At 43.5% G+C, this 8,897-nt stretch overlaps 1 pseudogene; it reads right to left on the reverse strand.

Moving 5' to 3' along the window:
* Positions 1-384: 384 nt before the first annotated feature.
* Positions 385-8,384, reverse strand: LOC136471297 (protein S-acyltransferase 24-like; annotated as a pseudogene).
* Positions 8,385-8,897: the final 513 nt, after the last annotated feature.

Genomic DNA, 8,897 nt, shown 5'->3' on the forward strand with positions numbered 1-8,897 from the left:
CAAACATGCCCTTACAGCTTTATTATGTACAATCATATAGGTCATATTGTGAAGAATAAACTGAGTGAGTTGATATATTCAACAGTTTATTTAAGGATATATATTTATAATTTTTATACTATTTAGGATGAAGCAAAATCTGCAGCAGTGATGCAGTAGTTGGGGCCGGTGCTGGCGCTGTGGACATAACGACATAACGGGAGTAGCACGGGCTCGAGGCTCGCTTGCCTTGGAGGTTAGGAGCGAACGCTAGCCTGGGCGCTCGGGGTTCGCGGCTGCGGCCGCGTCGCCGCGCGTCGCCGTAGGGCCGTGGAAGGCGTGGCGTGATTCGATTTACGGCGGTAGGGGATGACAGCGGGCGGCGCTGCACGAGCACGAGCACGAGCACGAGCTGGGCGTTCCGAGGCGCGGAGTGGAAGGGTTGAGGGACGCGGACACGCGGCGTCCGCTCGGGCCTGCGAGCTGGGACGACGACTCTAGAAAGTAGAAACGTGTTAGTTCATCCGCCTGCCATCTGATTAAAATCCGACGTCCGAGAAAAAGAGGTGACGTGGCTACATAACATGCGAGAGAACCTGGTACGAAATTCATCCAGTAAAAGATATATGAACTACTTAGCCCGCAGCCATGTACGTACAGAGTGGTTAGGCATCGTGCCCCGGTGCACTTTTGCCAAGAAAAACTGTCAGCGCTGCCCTGACGGCTGACCAAGACAAGGCACAAGGCACAGCTGATGTGGTAGCTGAGGCTTCATCATCCCGGCCCAAGCGTGTGGCAAGGCCCAACCCTAAGACATCAGGCCCAGTGTGGACAGTTTAGCTAAGTGATATATATACATGCTGTATTGAGAGATGAGGCATCATCGAATTTGTAAACACTTCTCTGAACTTTAAACGAAGAACTCGTCCTTCCTCCTGTTCTCTTCCTGCCCAAGCTTTCCCCCTCTTCCCTCTGATCCGATTGCTAACAAAAACAAAACCTTTACGTCGTTGACAAAATTTCTATCGTAGGAGCAAGCTGAAGATGTCTCTGAAGCCGTGTGCAGCCAGAGAGAAATCACTGAGCACCATGAGGACGTATCCAGTGCAAAGAGCTCCCATTCTATGCGGGGTCTAGGAAAGGGTGCTAGTGGCAAACCTTACCCTCGCCTGTACAATGCGAGGAGACCACGACTCGAACCCGGGACCTTCCGATCACATGCGGTAAGACTCTACCGCTTGGACCAGGTCTGCCCTTCACCGAGCACCCATGAAGAAATAGCCCAAACAAAACTGTGGTCGACCGTTCGTCCAACAGGTATGCACAAATATAAAGAAACACATCTGCATCCTCAAAACGAATCACAAGGGAAGAAGAGATCGCGCATAACGGCTAGAGGGGTTGTTATGCCCAAAGGCCCAGCCCTAGGCCTGAAGGGGTCCTATCAGATTTCTTACTCTGATTGCAACACTTGGATGGACTTTGGCGATGGGGTTTTGAGCTGGCATGTGAATTGGTGGAACTGTGGTCAGTGCCATTCACATGTGGTGAGACTGGGCTTCTCATCTGAATTGGTCCCATTTCCTCATCAGATTGCAATGTCTGTACAGTGTTCTCAATATCCTCATGGTACCCCTTCAGCAAGAACTCAGAACAGTTCTTGCGCACCCCATGGTCATATGGATTTCTGAATCTGCCACTTGGTCCCCTGAGGTAACTGTACCTCATGGCATTTGCCATTTCATTTGTTGTAATGTTCCTGGATATCTGCAAGGTAGGAAAAGCAAGAAATTACCACATGGTGGGAAAAAGTGGGTTAAAGATACAGGAAGGAAAAGAAAGTTAAGAGTCAATAGTGCCTGATATCAGATGCAGTGGATCTCCACAAACAGACAGAAGCTCAATAAGGTGATAATTTTTAGTAACAACTGAACAGATAACCAAGAATACAAAGAATCATGCATGTGCAGAAATAATCTACAAAAATATACATTTATGTATAGACATGAGCTGAGCCGCAGAGGCATCAACAGAATCAGATTGATGCCAAATATTTGATTAGAATTTAGAGGTATCATTAGCACTTGGCACCAAAGGGATACTGAATCCGTATTTTGCTATAGAAATGGGTAAGAACAAGGCTGATGCCAGTTTAGTTTTTCATCAAAGAATGTTCTAGTAACTAGATCCATACTGTGCTGGTGCCTAATAGATGCATTGTCAGATGTAATCTGCCTGACTAGTGACTACTCAGTTCATTGGAGATGGTAGGAGATGAATCGTTCCTCAGTGGGAACTTTAGCGTATTTCAACAATCAAAAGTAAACAAAAAAAAGTCAATATCAACTTGGTTCATACCTGTGATGCTTGAATTACTGTTAGAGTTATAACACCAAAGAAAAGGAGGAGGTCCATTATGACAAAAGACACCACCCAGGAATGGTTTATAGCTGTATAGCCAAGCCATCCACCAAATGATGCTGGAGAAGCTGGGTCTCCTATACTTCCTGCAACAAGAAAAATAATAAACGAAGTTTTCTCAATGCAATCAAAGTCTTGGTATAACAGAAAAATGTAAACATACTTATGATGGCCGTTACACCAGTAATAATCATAGCAGAAACTTCTAGGATAAGGAACATAAAGAATTCCCATTTGTTCCTCTGCAATTTGAAACCATCGTAGCTTAGACTGAAGAAAATCACAATTTTTCATTAACATTCAAAATGTGGAAACAAAAGAGAACGATGCAATTCATCAACTAGAGGCAGAATGATGTTTTCTTGTTCTTCAGCTCCTGCTTTGGGTCTATAGGTGTAGTTTTTAGAATGAATCCGTATTTAGCTTTTTAACCCTGTACCATTAATATATCAACTGCAAATAAGATGTCCAACATATAAAAGGAAACAGTACCTTTCCAATGCAATTCGATACCCAAGGGCAGTGATGATCGAATTGCTCAACACAGCGGTCGCATGTAGAGCAGTGTTTTGAGCGTACAGGCCTGACAATCTATTAATACTAGGCAAATCAGGCCTGCTTCAGAAAATGTTAATTCAAGGGAAAACCCCACACAGATTGCTTAATAAAGAAAAACTTACTTTGCATGTTATACATAGTTGAGACCAATTACCATCAAGGAGTTCAGGATTGTCCAAACCCAGTCTTCAACAAAGGTTCCTAGAGGAGCAAAAACAAAAGATGAACATTACACACTTTGGTCTATGATATTATTTAAATTTTCTGTGAGTGGCAGTTTAAAATGAAACAGGAGATAAAGAAATGAACAGGAAGTCATAGTAGGTTTCTAGATCTTTCAAGCTTACATCATCTCTTCGATTTTGTGAGTCTCTTATATTCTTGCTGATGTAACCAGGATCTTTCCTGCACAAAAACAGTATGGTCACTCCAGAAGAAAAAAATATGATCAAAATGCATAGCTAAGAGGTGAAAGAAGCAGGGTGTTGGGTGTTGAATATACAGATTTGGAAGGAAAATAGAACACGGAATTAAACAAACTGAAATTTAAGCAACAGACCTTTTATAGACGCACAATAAAAATAACGAGAAGCATTAAATAAAGAGTAAAATGCATGGATAGTCCATTAACTTGTGAGGGTGTGTCGATTTGGTCCATCAGGTTTGAAAGTGCATTTTCAGGTCCAAAATCTTGATAAGTGGTGCACAAAAAGTCCATACCCCTTCGTTTTATATTTCTATTTTTAGAAGAAAAAAACCCCTTTGCATGTGAAGGGTAAGCTTGTGAAAGGAAAATAAATATAGGGGGTTTTCTAAAAATAGAAACATAAAGTGAAGGGGTGTGGACTCTTTATGCACCACTGATCAAGATTTTGGACCTAATAATGCATAAGAGTTCCAGTTTCTTATAAAAGCTTTTCTTGTAGGCCAATTTGCAAAGCCTTTCTTCATTTCTCTGCTTCTCATATTTTTTCTTTTGTTGCTTGTATCATAATAAGATGTCTACCTGCTGCATCTATAAAACATAACCAGTCCGGCAGTTGCGAGGAGAACTCCCAACCATGAAAATAACCCAAGAAATACAGTCATCTTTGTGTTATAGTCTCCTGCATGGTAGGAATAAACTAAGTGCCACATTATGGAAGATTAAATCGTCTGAACTCTGAAATACATCAAAATAGTATAATACCTAAGATAATTGAATGTATATATACAAAAATTAAGGCTATAATGATACACCAAAGAAGAGGAGCAAGCCCGATTTTTAATAGTTTCCCAAAATAACCATTCCCGACACATCCTCTTTCATGTACTCTTCTAGCATTCCCCTGCATTAAACAGAGCAAATGATCAAGTCAGTCCTTAAGTTTCCCTACTGCACTATAAGACATTTTGTATTGAGGTCAATAATGGCCACTGTAACTCCCTAATCAAGATAGTCCGGATCAGAAGACATGCAAAAAAGGCTATTAAAAAATTAAAGAAAATTAACAAACCACAAAAGCTGCAGATGAGTACTTTCAGCGCTAATGGATTTGAGAAGAAACAGTTTCCTCTTTTGTTGCTTCCATGTCAATGACAGTATTTTTTTTTCTTTGAAAAAATAAATAAACCATCTTTTATGTAAAGATAGTAATGTCATCTAATCACCTTTACCATGCTAAATGTACTAATTGTGAAAATTATTTTTTTGATATGTGAGGTAAAGTAGTTATCAAGGAAGAACACATGCAAAATCTGCTGCAGCGCAAATAAAAATAATCAGCAACGGTATGCTTCATGCTATTTAGATTAACAAAGTTTTAAAGATACAAAGCACTACTAGGCTCTCCATCCAACACCAAAACTTTATAGTTGGACTCCAGAATCCAGATATGCTAAACATTTACTTGAAGTATATATTAATAAAAAAATATTAATAATATAAATAATACTTACTAGGAAAAATGCAACTTGTCGATGATTCTTATCAGCAGCAAGTTGGGCTGGAGTCAAGCCAGTATTGTCTTGAACCGTAAGATCCTCCTTTTTGCCAGCTTGAATTAGCACAGTGCAGGACTCCAAATTCCCCCGAATAGCAGCCCAATGTAAAGGAGTACAACCTAAGGAAGCACTTACAATGGAAATGAACAACAAGCTGGTGGGAGAAAAGGCTCTATTGATTGGAGAGATTGTCATTATCTGTATGAAGATATGAAGGGTTTTGAAATAATTCAATGCGTACCTTCTTTATCTTGCCGCGCCCTATAAGCACCTAAAAACAAGAGGAGACGTATAGTATCCTGCAAATCCCTTATATGCAGCCCTACAAGTGGCATGAATATATATACAGATACGTCAGCAGGAAGTTAGACAATATGTTAAAGAGCAAAATACATAATACCATCAGGTTCATATTAAATGTACGGTACGAACCAGTGAAGAGGGCTTCTTCCATCGTTATCAGGGACATCATAATCAGCATTCCATTTTGTAACAATGTGACAAAGAAATGCTGTCTGGCCATACTGTGCGGCAACATGTGTGGTCTGTGATATAACAGTAGATTGATTAAGGAATCATGAGTAAAACTCTAGCCACAGGCTACTTATACAGACTTCACTGAAGCTTTTATTTCATCTACTACAAATAGGCTACTCCCTCCATTCCTATTTCTAGAGCACATAATATGTTATCAATTACTACAAAACCAATGTAGAGCACCTCGTCGGTGTCGGATATGGAGAAAGACGTGGGCAAGACGTGGGCGACGACATGCTGTGTTGGTTTTCATGGCCTGGAGCGACATGTTCCTCTTGATGGACTCCAGCACGGAGACCAACTCATGGTGATGGTGGGTGTGCAGGCGCGCCTCTGGCAGCGCCGGGCACGGCCACGAGCACCATGCCGTCGTGGTTGTGCCACTGATCATGATGGCCTATGCCGCAGGTGGTCGTCCTGCAGGGCATGCATATGGTGGGCGGACGGGGACCCACCGAGCCCACAGCCTACAATAAGATACTGCAGCAACCAGCAGGTGTCCGTCGCGAGCGTCGCATCGTGCGTGGGAGGTGGTGGCATCGGGCGAGGGCGGGTGCTGTGGCAGGTGAGCAGCCCCGACCATGTCGCGCCGCGGGCCACTTCCTCGGTCGAGTCCGAGAGAGAAGAGAGAGGACATGAAGATGACATGTGGGCCTCACGTGTCAGCATGTTTTATGGGTACAGGTTTAGATCCATTTGGACTAGCTATGAGACCCAAACAGAGTTAGACCAGAATGACACACACACCCATAAGTTCGAGGACCGGCCATGGACTTTACTCGAATCTATTTATGCGTCTTGAGTAATTGATTGCCAAGCTTTACAGTGTTTGACCTTTTTGAATGATAATATACCGTAAATTTTGAAATGGAGACAGTAGTATAGTATATTAAGGAGTGAACCTAAAGTAGTGGGGGCACAAGGATTAGAGGTAAATGTTTAGACAAAAAGTGCAATGCATAAGTAAGGTAAATCAGTCATCTCCCAAAATTGCCCTTGTACTAATTACAGTGATATGAATTTTGCCACTCTTCACTTAAATAACTCATCGGATACTTGATAACATGCTTGGTGCTAATGCAAGAATGGCAAAATTTGCAGAGCAGAACAAAAATCCACTGTATATGTACATCTTGGTTATCCCATCCAAACCATTGCTACAGCCAGAAAGAAGTTATAATGTCTAGAGTGATAATAGTGCATTTCTTAATCTGTGTGCAACTAAATAAACTTCATCTATTTTTGTATCAGAGGAAGTGGACCATCAGGAGAAATTATGAAAATATTCTAGAGAAATAAAAGATACAATGATAACGGGAAGTGCCACGGGTGCAATAGAAAAATCAAACTACAAACCTGGTATCCATATAAATCAGCGGCATCCACCTTAGCTCCTTCTTTCAAAAGTAATTCTGCAACTTGAACATGACCACGCACAGCACTCCAGTGAAGTGCTGTTTGGCCTTTGTGGTCTATAGCATTTACATTGGCACCATGCTGTCCAAATTAAAAAGTCAGAATCATCATCCACCAAAACCAACCCAAAAGGAAGAGAAAAAAAGCGCAATGCTGTAATGAAGTAAAAACATATGATAAAGGACATAACTACACTTAGCATTTCTAATAATTATGACAGGCCTGTTTAACATCGTGAAGATGACAACTATTTCAACCCAACCAAGCATCCAGCAGCCTGTTCAGCTGGGGCTAAAACGATCGTATACGATCGTGGATTATTACTGCTGGCTGGTTTGGTGTGAGAGAAAAATACTGTTCTGGCTGGAAATTTACGATCGTTTACGACCAAGCAAACAGGCCGCAGGTTCAATTTGAGAATGTCTTATGTCAGCTATGAAGACAGAAAATGCCTTTTGTTTGGAGATAAGATTGAAGGCTCAGCTTTAAACAGTACTGAAGGATATGCAAGAGAAAGCTCATTTTGCCGTGAAATCTAGCGAAACCAAAACCCAAGCTCTTCCATCAGTCCCTATATTGAGATGGACATCGTATACACCATCCAACATCTCCCAAGCTACAGCAAAGCAACAAGCGAAAGTCTCCAAAAGTGCAAATGTCACTATTACAGTTTAAAACAAGTCCACATGATTACACAACATACTATGATCCACGCATAAAACTTACACAGTAAGTCAGTAACTAGTTACAGCAATGGTTCTGCCCAAACCTTACCCACCAGGTCACCAGCCATTGTGCCCACAGGCAGGCTCGAATCTCGAACATACGAAGGATGAAAACTCCCAATGACAACAACTCAGTAAAGCAATGGCTATAAGCTTGAGCTCATCTGCGCAATTCTCATCCGAGCAGGATGCTGACATTAAGATATTACAATGCGCAGGTAGCTTAGCTGCGCATTCCTCAGGCAAATCGTCGCTAGTCACCACCAACAAGTGATCGCCATTATCAACAGAGCAGCTAAGCCCAATAGGCAACAGGCTACCGCGTCGGGCATCGAGGGGGGGGGGGGGGGGGGGGGGGGTGAGAGGAGCGCGGACCGACCTCGAGAATGTACTGGGCGGCGGCGACGCGGTTGTTGAGCGCGGCCCACTGCAGCGCGTGGTACCCGAGCGCGTCGGGCACCGTGACGGAGCGGCCCTCCCGCTCGACGAGGCGGTGCAGCTTCTCGAGGTCCCCGTACGCCGCGCCCGTGTACACGTCGTCCTTGAGCGCCTCCTCCTCCCCCTCCTGCCCCGCCCCCTCTGCGACGGCCGGTCCCGTGCCGGTGGCGGCGGCGGCGTCCTCGATCACCTCGATCCCCGACGACGCCATGGGCCCGGGGGATCGGGCGGCCTCGCGCCCTCGCGGGATTTGGGTCGCGACTCGGGAGGCCACGGAGGTGGCGACTGGCGAGGGGCCTGCACCTGCTAGACACGGCGCCGCTTTGACGTTTTTTTTTTCTTTTTGTTTTTTGGTTTTGTTTTTGTTTTCGGCCGGACGGAGGAGAGCTTGGTTGGACTTGACATTTGGACGAGATCACAATAGTCTTTGGGGTTTTTTTTTTGAATTTCTTTGGGTTGGTTGTTGGTCACGCCTCGCCTTGCCATTGACACGGATAACGAGAAACTGGCTCTGGTCAGTGAAAACAATTTGGCTCTTTTTTTTTTGAGGAAGTAAAAACTTGCTTGCACAAACCCTAAAACACTCTGACCAAAGAACCAAACACAGAGTGTCACGATGCAAAAGAAACAGTGAAGCACATCCTACGTCATGGTGGGGATGACCAACTGAGAATTATATTCATTTTATTTTAAATAATTGGTGGCATTAGAGAAATTCAATCCGGGAAGGAGGTTTGAGAAGATTAGCTGACCAATATAGCTTGCTGGAGTGGAAAACAGGCCGCGGAGATCAAAGCTCTGAACTCTTCAGTGCCGGAGGGGAACTGCAGGCCACTACGA

Source organism: Miscanthus floridulus, chromosome 8 (assembly GCF_019320115.1).
Source record: "Miscanthus floridulus cultivar M001 chromosome 8, ASM1932011v1, whole genome shotgun sequence".
Lineage (NCBI taxonomy): Eukaryota > Viridiplantae > Streptophyta > Magnoliopsida > Poales > Poaceae > Miscanthus > Miscanthus floridulus.